Source organism: Labrus mixtus, chromosome 17 (assembly GCF_963584025.1).
Source record: "Labrus mixtus chromosome 17, fLabMix1.1, whole genome shotgun sequence".
NCBI classification, from domain to species: Eukaryota; Metazoa; Chordata; class Actinopteri; order Labriformes; family Labridae; genus Labrus; species Labrus mixtus.
Genome location: NC_083628.1, coordinates 20783055 through 20796632, shown reverse-complemented (window position 1 = coordinate 20796632; position 13578 = coordinate 20783055). Strand labels below are relative to the sequence as shown.

The window sequence follows — 13578 nt, the reverse complement described above, 5'->3', positions numbered from 1 at the left end:
ATAAATTTAATGTTGATGTATTCAGTTGTCTCTTAACAGGGCAGTCGGGGGTTCGATGCCCAGCTCCTGCAACAACATGTCCAATGTGTCCTTGGGCAAGAAACTTAACCCCAATTTGCTCCCGCTGCTTTGTCAGCGACTTGTTAATGTGTATGAATGGATGAGTTAATACTGATGGTCACTTTACTCAGCAGCCTCTACCATCAGTGTGTGAATGTGTAGGTGTGACCTGCGGTGTAAAAGAGCTTTGAGTAGTCAGAAGACCAGAAAAGAAATATACAAGCTCAAGTCTATTTATCATTTAATCCCTGTGAATTATGTCGTTATGATTCTTGTACCAGCAGTGATCATTGATCCAAGAATTGTTGAATCAATTGTGTAAGTAGAATCAAATGCAGCCATGATAGTTGTAGTAAAACAAGTAGTTACTATGGTAACAGGAGTATTGTGGTAGTAGTACTGTAAAAAGGGGGTAACAGCAGTATTCATAAATGAAGAGTATGCCAATGTATAAAATCAATTTTTTTAGTACAAAGAAGAAAGAAAAGTACAGTAAAGTAATTCAGACATCAAGGTGCAATACTTGATGTGTCCACTAGGAGGTGCTAACCCTCTGTAACAGACGCCTCAAACAGCAGCAGCTGATTAGAGGCATGAGAAGTGTTTTGTTTGTGAGGAAGAAGAGGAGGCTCGTCTGAGGACGCCTTTGATGAACCCACTGAAGGAGCGATATCGACATGTAGAGGCAGACAAATTAGTACGACGACACAAAAATACAAAGGCCCTCTGGGAAATATATTAACACAACATTAACGAGGTTTTCAAGGAGGACTGCTGACTCCACTTTGTGTGTGTGTGTGTGTGTGTGTGTGTGTGTGTGTGTGTGTGTGTGTGTGTGTGTGTGTGTGTGTGTGTGTGTGTGTGTGTGTGTGTGTGTGTGATCATGAAGAAAGAGAAATCTGAAGAAAAGCTAAAAGACTGGGAGGATTTCTGCTTTACACTCAGGAACAAACGGAAAAGACAAAACACAGATGATACCAACATTATGTTTGAGGTGTAAATATGTCAGATGGATGTATAGCTATAGTCACATTTTGATCTAAAAGCCATGAGTCTTGGATGATTTAATTCAATGTGGCTTTTTAATCTTCATTCTGAAAGGCTTAAAAGTTGTGACACACTTTTTCATTTGTCTCCACATCAGCAGTCAGTGCCTTCATTTTGTTTTTCTTTTATCTATTGAATTTACTGTATTAGGAAAAAATGTTCCTCACAAATATAATAGTATTTGTTCTCAGCCCTGAGTAAGTTTGTCTGATTCCAAGTAAGCTCTGAATCTTTTTTTTTATTGTTGTTCAAAATAAAAATCTGTTGTCCAGTTGCCTAAAGCTCCATTTTTTATCAAATAAGTTTATTAAAAAAAGAACTTCTTGAGGTTATTTCTCGGAAAAATGTCTGAATTTGATTTCATGCATTTTCTGTTCAAATGAAAACTCAAACATAAGTCTGGGAATCGTTCATTTATTGATTCCAAAATCCTCAAATCTGCTTTTTCTAGAGAAGCAACTTATGAGAGGATGTCTGAGAAATGGAGAAATCTATTTTTGAGCTTTAACAAGGCTTTGCCATGCGTATGTGTAGCACCACTATCTCTGATGCATTGTGGGAAATCTCCCCATACTTGAACGTGTGTAGATGTTTTCTCGCACCTTCAATCTGCTCATTGTTTTGACTAAATGAACACCTTGAAGCATTTCCAGGAGCTCTCAAAACTTCACGCAAACAAGCCGTTTTGTCAGCTGTCAATCAAAACTTCTCTTAACCAATCAAATGTCTTCATTAAATCACCTGTGTGTGTGATGAGCAGCGAGAAACATCATCCATCAGAGTGAAGAGACAGTAATTACCAATGAATATCTGTGTGTGTGTGTGAAGCTGACAACTTTAAAATCACACACACACACACACACACACACACACACACACACACACACACACACACACACACACACACACACACACACACACACACACACACACACACACACACACACACACACACACACACACACACACACACACACACACACACACACACACACACACACACACACACACACACACACACACACACACACACACACACACACACACACACACACACACACACACACACACACACACACACACACACACACACACACACACACACACACACACACACACACACACACACACACACACACACACACACACACACACACACACACACACACACACACACAGCCAGCTGTCAGTGTGTTCTGATTAGGTGTGTACGTCTAGAAAAGCGTGAATAGGGCTCCATAATTGCTTGAATGTATGTGACAAACACATTTCACTCCATAATTGCAGGTGAAAAATGTGTGGGTGTTATTTTTTTTCTCTTCATATTAATGTATCTCCTCGCCCGCAGCACGTCACATATGTTGGTTTCTCCGTGTCGAGGTTACACGGGATGTACACGCTGAGGCGTATTTATAGAGCAAACAGAATCCACAGTGAAGAATGAAACACGCTCCATTCAGTGTTTCTATCATGGACAGAGGTGATGCTGCAGACTTCTATGTGTTTATGTCTCACTCTGCTTCATGATGGTGGTATAAATATTTTCTACTTATTTATTTGAGAGGAGGAAAAGGGAGAAAGGGAAGGCAGTAATGAAGCAGAAATATTTGGACAGGATAACGGGGGAGAAAGACAGATAAGGAAGAAGAAATCAGGTGTGGTCAAGTATTTCTCTATTACACAAATGGGATCACTGAGAAGACAGAAACAGGAAGTTGAAGACAGGAAAGACAAACATGAAACAAGTGAAACAAAATGACAAAGAGAAAGAATCAAAAAGGGGACGAAAGATATGAGCAAAAATGGAAATACTAAAGTTTTCAACAAGAAAATAAATGACACGATTAAGATTTAGGTCAATCGCACATTTCTGCTTTTACACAAGAAATAAAGAAACTTCTGTCTGGAGCTTTCCTTTAAGGGTTTAAGGGTTTCCCTTAGTGTTCTTTTTTGCATCAATAACTTTACCGTGCTGATGCTGTGAAATGGCGGCATTGTGTTTAAGCTTAGACACAAAAACATTTGGTTCGTTTTATGAGAAAATGTGGATTTCAGTAAGTAACATGCATGTTTGACCTAACTTAGGTTATCTAACTTAAAGGGATAGTTCAGTATTTTTGAAGTGGGGTTATATGAGGTACTTAGCAATAATAAGTCAATTAGCCACAGGGGAGACTATTTTTTGGGGCTTTTTCTGCCTTTATTTTAGAGATAGGACAGTGGATGGAAAAAAATAATCAGGGAGAGAAAGAGTGGTGAATGACATGCAGTAAAGAAGTCACAAGCTGGGTGTGAACCCGGGCCGCCTGCGTAGAGGAATATAGCTTCATAAATAGGATGCGTGCACTAACCACTAGGCTACCACTTGAATTGGTCTTGAGATCAATAGGATTAATGAGGCGACAAATCAATTCCACGGTCAATATCAGACATTTTTTTGAACATATTAGGAGAAGCTAGGCCTTCAGAGAAGAGGAGGAGGAGGAAGGTGAAGAAGAGGAGAGAGTTGACAGATCAGATGGGAGTTTTTCCAAAGCTGCCAGTCGGCCTGTTAGTCTTGGCAGGAGTAAAAGTGTCCTTGAATAACCCGAGCTAAAGACTCTGTTTCTATCTCTCTGTATGGGAAAATACCACTGAAAACATCTCATGTAATCCATCACAATCAAACTTCATCCGCCCCAACACTTGAGTTTATCTAGTGTGAACTCTCTGTGGGAGTGAGCTGCTGTAAACGCTTGACACGAGGCTCTTGGTGTTAGAAAAAGTTTGGTATGGAAGACCGCTAGGACAGCTTCGGCTTCACCAAAGGGCCGTGAAGGTTGCTGCTTGGTTGGGATTATGTTCTCACTCTTTACAAAGAGCAGAGGAAATGTACTGTACGAGGTTTTAAGAAGAGTTTTAAGCCTTCAGAGAGAGAATCTGAACTAACGCAGTTTTAAAGGACTTTTCTGTATACGTTTCAAAGCCGCTCGACTCCTGCAGCTTGTTGGGGTCCGCTTAAAGAAACAGAACCGTCTTATCTCCATTTCTGTTCAGTCAATGCTTGATCCCCTTTCCTTGCATAAGACCCAACCCTGTGTTGTTGCTGACACGATTAAATAAGCAGGTTTTTTTTTTTTTAAAGCCGAGGAAAACCCCAGTAAAAAGAAAGCAGGGTGACGTCTTGTTCCAGTAAGCCGAGCAGATCTGAGAAGTGGGCAGGGCGACACGATGGAGAGGTGTAAAAGGTTTCATTACAGCACTATACATCTCCTCCCATTAAGCCTTTGATCCCAGTTGTGACAGGAGCCGATCAGTCTTGAGGATGAGAACCAAAGTTGCAGAGAAATTAGGAGATTTCCTGGAAGATGATCAGAATAATGTGTGTGTATGTGGGAGGGTGTGTGTGTGTGTGTGTGTGTGTGTGTGTCTGTGTGTGTGTGTGTGTGCGTGTCTGCTGGCACACCTTGAATCCTGAGATGTGTTTTAGCTTGTCTTGTCTGACAGAAGCGAGAGCAGTTGAAGCGTTGCTCTGCCAAACGGCTCGTCATGGCGGCGGTACAGAGAGTACGAGCGGGCGAGCGAGCAGGGTGAGGCAGCAGCCACCTACCACCATCTGAATGTTTTTTTTTTTACTGTCAGCGCAGCACAAGTGGTAACGAAAAACTGAAAATGCACCAGGAAACTTTCACTTTCTCACACTTTCTGTGGAAGTTGTTGTTTTTTTGTTTTTTTTACAAGGATTTTAAAACTGAGTCCAACTTTCACTGTTTTACCAGCCAGCCTGATGTCCACAGCAGAATCACACTTTGAAAGAGCATCTGTGATGTCAGACACAAGTTTCTGAAAGAATTTTGTGTTTTTGAAGATTCAATTAACTTCCATTGATCCACTAAAATCTTATCTGTGCCAATACTGAGTGTATAAAGCACACCAGACTGAAGACGGTTTCAACACTTTGTGGTCTAAATCACAAATAAGAACAAAAAAAAAGAGCCAACAGGCTGCTGTGTAATCCAGATATTCCTGATTAAAATATTTAAAGTAGAGCCGGACAGATTTATTGACCAGCCAATATCGACTGATATTAACATATCAAATGACTATCAGTAGCAGTTCATTTTATAGCCGATATTACTCAATTCATTCAGTCGTCAAAAATTTTCAAATTTTTCAAAATTTTATTTGATTTCCATCGTATTACACTAGCAGTTCTCTCTCTTGCTGTCACCAGCAGAGTCTGCTATATGGATTACAACAAACATTATCACCCTCTAGAGAGTCAAGCAGTGATGTACAATGTATATGTACAGTTATTTTCCAGTTGAGTGACCATCTTGTCTTCATTATACATCTTTTCCACAAGTGTTTGATATCTGCGTTTGAGGGATCAACGCAATAAACGAGTATCTATATCTATCTATCTCTAGGGATCTAAGAAAGGTATCGGCTGAGAAATCGTATCAGATTTTTCTCTCTCCATAATATCGATATCGACCTCAAAATATCGTTCAGCCCCTAACTTAAAGAGTTTATTTATGTACACCGACAGATCCAGACAATAACTATTCTTTAAAGGCAGAAAAAGGCCTTCACATCTATGTCACCAAACTTAATTGAAAAAAACTTTAAATTTCCCTCTCAGGACACAAGGGCATGCTGTGTCAATCTTTCCTTTTTCACATTATTGTCTGCCAAAAATATTGTCTTGTTTTTTTAACCTGCACACCTTTACATCACATAATGTGTATCAAATCTAAATCTGGAGGTCATATGGACCTTCAAAAGAACTATTTACAATAGCACACATGCATACACACACACACAAAACAACAAATGCATTTGGACCGTTCACTTTCGTTACTTCTTTCCAATCCCTCACTCTCACAGCCGCACACACAATTTGACACACACACACACACACACACGCACGCACGCACGCACGCACGCACGCACGCAGGCAGGCTGGATCCTGTTGTGCTCCCCAGTGGAGCAGAACCTGCTGCTGTTATGAGATACAGCGAAACTCCCACATTTATGTTTCAGCTCTGTGACAAAACCCTGAGGAACCGACACAGAGCTTCCTCCTCCTCACATGTTCAAACACAACACGACACGCTCCTGATGTCTATAAAGAGGACAGTCCAGGAACAAAAAATAAAAAAAATACACATATTAGGGCTGTCCAAATGACACGCTTTGTTTTAAGCCAAACTTATTACAGAAAAAATTATTTAAACGCTTGCTAATAGCACTCTGACATCTTACGTCACTGATCACAGAAACGTCCACGTGCAGTGTTTTAAACAAAGAAAATGTTTTTCCATCTAAAGAATCAAACCATCAGCGACGTATTCATAAGGCTCAAACTTGTAATAAGTTCCAATGCTGTTCTTTTCGATTGACAAGAAGCTTTCCCCAGGTTGTGAAACTGGATTCAAATCGGAAAAACTAAACTTTAGAGATCGATGAAGAGGGAGGGAGACAAACAGAAAGAACGGTGAGGCAAGCAGCCTGCAGAGAACAGAGGTACAGGGCGTGTGCGTGTGTGTGTGTGTGTGTGTGTGTGTTCATTTTGAATGAATTTTGTCTTTGAGTTTTAAGAAGGAGTTTAACCCTCAGTATGCACTCATGATATCCACTCTGTAGGTAACATAATTCATGTTCCTCGGTGCCCCTCACACATCAGCCCACATCTGCCTTGTACTGAATATACACCACATGACGTGGACTCACTGTGTGCAGATGTTGCTGAGCTCCTGCTGTGTCTGTGTCTGCAGCTGCTGCAGGTGAAAAGTCAGCTCCTCGCTCAAAACAGCAAACCTCCTCAGTCCTCCTGTCCCTGAGCTCTCCCCACACACAGAACCCTGAGCACAGGAGAACAAAGAGAAGTTTGGAAAGGAAACACACACAAGCTGGCAGCCAAACTGGAGGACAACAAAAACAAGTGATGCTTAATGCTTACACCAGGATGGCTAATGGGAGAAAGACATGCTCAAGTACGGCCTCACAGAGCCAGTAGGATGAGGTCACCTTGTCACTGTACTTGCTTAAGATTTAATTAGATACACCTCTACAAGGTATGTCCTTATTGGGCAGCTTAAAAACACACTTGACAGGTTGTAAAGACATAAAAAAGTAAATGGACTTTTCTAGTCTTCAAAGTGCTTTTACACCGCAGGTCACACCTACACATTCACACACTGATGTCAGAGGCTGCTGTGTTAAGTGTCCATCAGAAGTAACTAATCCCATTCATACACATTTATACGCCGCTGAGGAAGCAGCGGGAGACTGTCTTGCCCAAAGTGGCTGCAGAAGCTGGGGATCGAACCCCCCGACCCCCCGGTGGAGAGATGACTGACTCTACCTCTGAGCCACAGCCTCCCAAAATAACTCATTTCATATTTGACCCCTCTGATGTATAATCTATTGTTGTCAGTGTGTCGCTGTGTCACCTCCCCCAGAGTGATTCATCAAGTTGTTTGACTTGAATGAGATTGAAATCAGAGGTGAAATGTAATTAAGCGTCTACACCTTTACTCAGTTTAAATTTGGCAGCGACTTTAGGATGGAGTTATAGATCAACAACACACCCAAATCAAGAATGTCTCTTTTGTCAGCATGGAAACGGGAAGGCAATTAACTTTCATAATCACAGACCAAAAACACACTGACAACTGATTACAACACAAGACAATACAAACAAATGCGTCATAAATCGTGAAGTATTTAGTCTGGAGGTTTTTTTTTGATATGTAACACTTCAGCTTTTGGCCCCCTGCTGTTTATCAGACATAGCAACATGTTGAGTAACACAGCAGAGAGCCATGAATCACCAGCTGGAGGAGGACAGAGTGGGGTAGATATCAATCACATGACACGAGGAGGTGAAGAGACACAGACAGACAGACAGGGGGACACGATGAGTAAAGATAAAGATGGAGAAGGGGGGGGGGGATGAACGATCAGGCTGTGAGTCTGAACTCGTCGAGGTGACAGAGTCCGTCAGTGAGCGTCCGTGGGCTGCTGGGAGAAAACAGGCAAACTGAGTCACGCTGCCACATGATGATTGGTCCGTCTGTCTGTCTTCATGTCTCTCTGTCTGTCTTCTGTGTGACTCAGTCTGAGAAACAAACTGTCGCCATGTTCAGCCAAATCTCGCTCGGTTTTGAAACATGATCTTTGGTCCTCTTTTAAACGAAGACGCTGTGATACAAAACATATCTACAGACGCTATAATTCTTCATTTTGAGGATTACATCGATAACAGACATGTGAACCCAGACATAGAGGTTCAAAAAAGATACAAGTTCATGCAGAAGGCGCATGCTTTGCTCCAGCTACACATCAGGTTCATTAAAGGAGGAATGAGCGACTTTTTGATCCAGCAGAGGTCGCCCTTGAGCACCAGCATTATACCAAAACAAAGTGCTGTTTGGGGACACCTCCGCCATACTACAGCCTCCGCTCTCCTCCAGCAGCACACCTCTAATCCCTCGCGTTTGCATGAAGGAGTCAAGTGTAAGCATTGGACAGACTTGGTTTGAGCTGCAATATCCTGTGTCCTGCATTGTTGTGTTAGCATGCTAATGTTAGCGCTCGTTAGTTAGCTCTTAGCTTCACATTGCATGTAAATTGACGTAAAATGATCACGATCTAAAAACACTTACGAGACATTCAAATAATCTGTGAGTATGTTCTTCTTCTTCTCTCTAGTTCTTGACTAAAACAGCTTTTATACACAAGGGGGAGGAGTCGGCAGTCCCGTCCATGTAAACACAGCTGCGACAACAACAACACAGCCAGCGGGACTCGAGCTTCTCACTCAGTCATGACTCAGACATTTACAGAGGATAGACTGGATTTCTGCTAAATGTATGTGTAACATGTCGCTCATTCTACCTTTAAGGAGAATCTGAAGGTTTACGATACAAACTGGTATAATTTCCGTCCAGACAACAAGTAAGACTACAATCAGGAGACATCTGCTTGATGAACAAGGATGGGTCATTTTCAATCTGTAAATTTTACAAATGGCATTTTTTTGCTCTCTCTAAAATGACACTTCTAAAACAAGATTCAAGAAATAAGAATTTCAACCAAAAATGCCAGCTAATAGGGGGGTCTTCTGAAATGTTGGTTAAAATGGTCAAAATGTTAAGTCAAGTTTGACATCATATACTTCATATAAATGAAGTCTTTACTTGATCGGCTTGATATTTATTAATCTGAGTGAGGGAATATGTTGCTTTTATCATGAACTTGACCTCAGCAGAGAGATCAACTGTGATGAACAGAAAGAGAGAAAGAGAGAAAACAGAGAGAGGGACTCGTGTACCAACAGAGAAATTAAGAGGAAAAAATCAAAGAAGTCACATCAAGAGGCTGCCAATAAAAGCAAATCCCTGCGTAGACTGTTGGGAGGAATGCAGTTAAGGCAGTGTTGAGCAATTAGCCCTGTACCCTCTAGCAAAGATTCATTTCAAAAACACTTTACAGAGTTTCAACGTCAGCAAAGACAAAATGACATCAGCGATGTTTTAACTGCAGGCGTGCATGTTTCAGATTCTTCAAAAGCCGCTCTGAGACAGATTCTGTCTTTAGTTTAGTTTAAATCATTAAAGAGTAAAGAGTTCCTTTAAATTACATCCCTGTGGAAAGATGACCTTCAGGCTGCAAATCATTTTACCTTTTTATACATAAACATAGATTATTTTGTATTTTCCTGTTGGAGGTTGAAAGTTGTGATGTAAATGCAACTTTATGTCTTATGTTTTAGTTGCTCTAATGCAAAACTGGCACACTATAACTTGTGAGAAAAATACACGTTAATGCCTGCTATAGTTGAATTATTTCAACTTGTGTTTTATACGGTTACAATTCTTTTATTTATCTTTTTTTTTTTACTGGTATTATACTGTCTCTTGCACTCGACACAGTTTGAAGCAGTCTGCCTCATGACTTTGTAAAACTGCACAGTCAGCTTAACCTCCTGCATGACCTCTTGACCTCTAAGTATCATCATTTTTGGTTGTTTTTCTTTTTCAAATTAAGGAGACAGTCAGCCAGCTGACGAGGAGCGTGTGGAAGATTTCCAGGTGAAGTAATCAATCGAAGATCGATTGTGAACCTAATCACAGCCGCTGTCTCTATGTTGAGACTGACGATGTCAGGAATGTGTCATTTGTAAATAAAAGGAAGATAAGGGAGAGGGGCACGCCAATAAATAAAGGACAAAAGCCCAACATGTTAATTTATTTCATTTCAGATGTTTGTAGTAGTCTAACCTCTAAACAAAACTCTCACTGGAGGCTGAGAGTAGCATCTATATCTACTATACTATACTACTATACTTTAACATCCTGTTAAATTCATATGAAATACAAATAAAATGTAAAGCTGGAGCCTTTATCTTCTTTTTGCAGGGCAAAGCTTAAGTCTTTCAAACAATATTTTATAAGAATCAGAACGAAAACACTTCCTGATGCGAGTCAGATTTTAGGTTTATGAGGCATTAAAAGATACTTCCAGAAATCATATTACAACAATACATCTATTTTATATTTACTCATTTCCGGTTGCAGATTAAACTAACACAAACATTTTTTTCTGAGCATATACCCCAAAAACTTCCATAACTAATAGAGTATCCATTTCATTTTTTAATTTTTTCCTACTTTTGATGGTTAAGTTTGGTGTGTTTATTTTATTTTATTTTTTTCTTTTAAAGATAGATTTAGGGGCTTGTTGGGTCTTTATAAGAGAGACAAGACTTGTTGTTAGAGTTGGACATTGGGGAAAGAAAGAGAGTTGGGAATGATGGACAGGAAAGGAGCCAGGGATGGGATTCTATAATGATCTTGAGTATCATTTACCTGTTGCTCCTTGGTGATGGGGGATTGAAGGATATGAACTTTGTCTTCTATCAGCTGCCGTAGTTTGTCCAGACGAGCGGGGAAGTCCTCTCGTATTCTCTGGAACTCTGGAGACTTTAAAGAGAGAGAGAGTATTTTTAATTAATTTGTTCACCTTCATATCAAAACATTTTACAGGAAGCATGACTTCAAATCACTAAACCAGCTCTGACAAGCAGCCAGACACCATGAATGCAGTGAAAACACATTTTAAATGAAATCTTCAGTCTGACCTCGGTGGGAAATGTCTTTCATCTTAAGGATATTTTGTTAAATGTTTTACCTGAGTGTCTAGATGCCATCGACAAACAGAATTAAGACAACACCCAAATGTCAAAGCATTCCTCCGCGACGCTTTAAGAAACATTTTCATTGTGGTGGAATGGAGAGAAACAGGAACGGTGGGAGGGGAAAGGCTGAAATGTGGTGAATCCTGCCTTTCAACTGAATTACGAGGATGCCCTAAATACCTCGAACTGTTTCACATCTCAGATATGAAACACCAGAGCCGACTGAAGGTCATCCGCGCTTTAGTCGGAATGACACAGACACAAAAAAATGAGTGTACTCAAAGTTTGAAGAGTTAAAATAAAATATATACTGTTAACTGGAGGCACAGTGCAAATGTTCACCTGTATGGCTTTGAAGTAATCACAATGAAATATGCCTCATATTTGATCAAAACCATAAACATTATAAAAAGATGTACAACATGGAGCACCAGTAGCCTGGTGGTTATGTCGCGCACCCCATGTACAGAGGCTACAGTCCTCATCGCAGCGGTCATGGGTTCAAATCCAACCTCGGCCCTTTGCTGCATGTCATCCCTCACTCTCTCCTCCCAACATTTCCTGTCTCTCTTCAGCTGTCCTACCCATAAAGGCAAGAAATATCATCATGGCCCAAGAAATATCTTTTGACACGAAAACAAATGGAGCTCCCCCATGCTGACGGGCTGCAGCACACATAATAAAGCTACCTCCTCCATGTTAGCAGATGGGACATAGGTCAAGCTACAAAATCTAAATACAGGTCAAATAAACATTTTTCTGTCGTTACAGTTGGTTCTTATCCTACTGAAGTGTTCATTTTTCTGAGAAGTTTAGTTTTAATAGGTTAGTCGATTCTATAAAAAGGGGTTTAACGTCATGATTGACAGCTCTGTTGACAAATGAGGCTCTTTGCTGTTTTATTGGACGCCGACACTTTTGTTACATCAGACTCTCTGGCTCGAAATTGGCAATATGTCAGCAGCGGTCATATCATTATTTTGACTTCACTCTAGTACAATGAGACAGTCACATTGTCCATCTTTATATACAGTCAATGATCAAACCATATGAACCTTAAAGTATCATAAGGATCTATGGCCAAAGGTGACAACCTCACATGTCTGTTTTGCTCTTTTTCTAAGTAGGGGACTTACGATACGATATAAACCTTTGCACATAGATTAGTCATTTTGATTTTGAAATACTTTATTAATCCCTGAGGGAAATGCTGTCACGCCAGTCTGCACAGACACACAGGGCAATCCATGTGTTCATGAACTTCCTCTGAAACAACTCCTTTTTTTGCATCACCCTAGTATGAGATCATCACATTTGGCCGTGACATTGCAGGAAGTTGACAAACAGTCTTATCTTAGTTACTTGATCTGAAACACACTGCCTGTCATTTGGCTAACTGGTAGTCTCCATTTATGGAAGCAAACAACAACAACAGGTTACTTTACTCGAAGGCCAAAAGGTCACGCAACAGGTCAGGCTGAGAGTGAAGTTTTACAACCACTCAAGGTAGACTTTCTGGGTCTGCCTATTGCATCACCTCAGCAGCTGCTCTGTTTGTCTAATTATCCTGTGAAGTGGTTTAAATCGGCTCACAATTCACGGGTTGTTTACTCGTTATGGCACCATTACTTTTCGTAGGTACGGCCCGGTTCTAGAACAAAATGAGTTAGGGTGCATCTGAGTTTAAAGGGGCTTTCCCGCTTGTGGTCCCAAGTGTACTGACAGGTCTTGTGTATCTGTCATGACCATCATATCATGGATGTAATAAACACGATCTGAGTCAATGTTGCCATTTGAACGCCTTGATTACTTATTGAGGGTGCAATGCATCCTTCTGTACCCTCATAGAACCGTGCCTGGGTACAAATAAGAACAGTGAACTAGTACAGCTTTTATCACCCTGATGATGGAGCAGGCTGAAGACAACCAGTGTCCTACATTTCCCGTAATGCAACTGAATATTCCTGTTTTTCTTCTTCCTGTTAAACAACAACTTTAATAAACTCCCCACCTTCACTTTATGATACATCTTGATGTAAATGAACCCAAACTGGTTCCCCCTATCCTGAAATGAACTATACTCTCCCGACTAACAGGCAGAGCAGTCCAACAGCTGACATGTGTGAGGGATCATGTCCTGAAGACACTTCCATTTGTACCTGTCAGTGTGCCACGAGAGTGACATGTAAGGGTGGGTCACTTCAAAAACATTATCTCCGTAGTGTTCACTGTGATGGATCACCTTGTTTTGGGGAAGTCAGAGGTTAAATGTGAAGCAGAATGAG

General features: G+C 40.7%; 2 protein-coding genes across 5 annotated transcripts in view; one reads left to right on the top strand and one right to left on the bottom strand.

Annotated features, from left to right (window-relative positions):
* rab27b (RAB27B, member RAS oncogene family) overlaps nt 1-13578 on the top strand; it is a 160239-nt gene that overhangs the window by 79339 nt on the left and 67322 nt on the right. The gene's annotated exons all lie outside the window — the stretch shown is intronic.
* LOC132991892 (cingulin-like protein 1) overlaps nt 1-13578 on the bottom strand; it is a 54924-nt gene that overhangs the window by 22067 nt on the left and 19279 nt on the right. For 3 of the 4 annotated variants that reach the window (XM_061060847.1, XM_061060849.1, XM_061060850.1), the window contains exons 2-3: nt 10965-11078; nt 6823-6953 (exon numbers count right to left, since the gene is read on the bottom strand). The gene's annotated coding sequence lies outside the window, so the exon portion shown is untranslated. The remainder of the gene's footprint in view (nt 1-6822; nt 6954-10964; nt 11079-13578) is intronic. The other variant, XM_061060848.1, reaches the window with a different exon arrangement.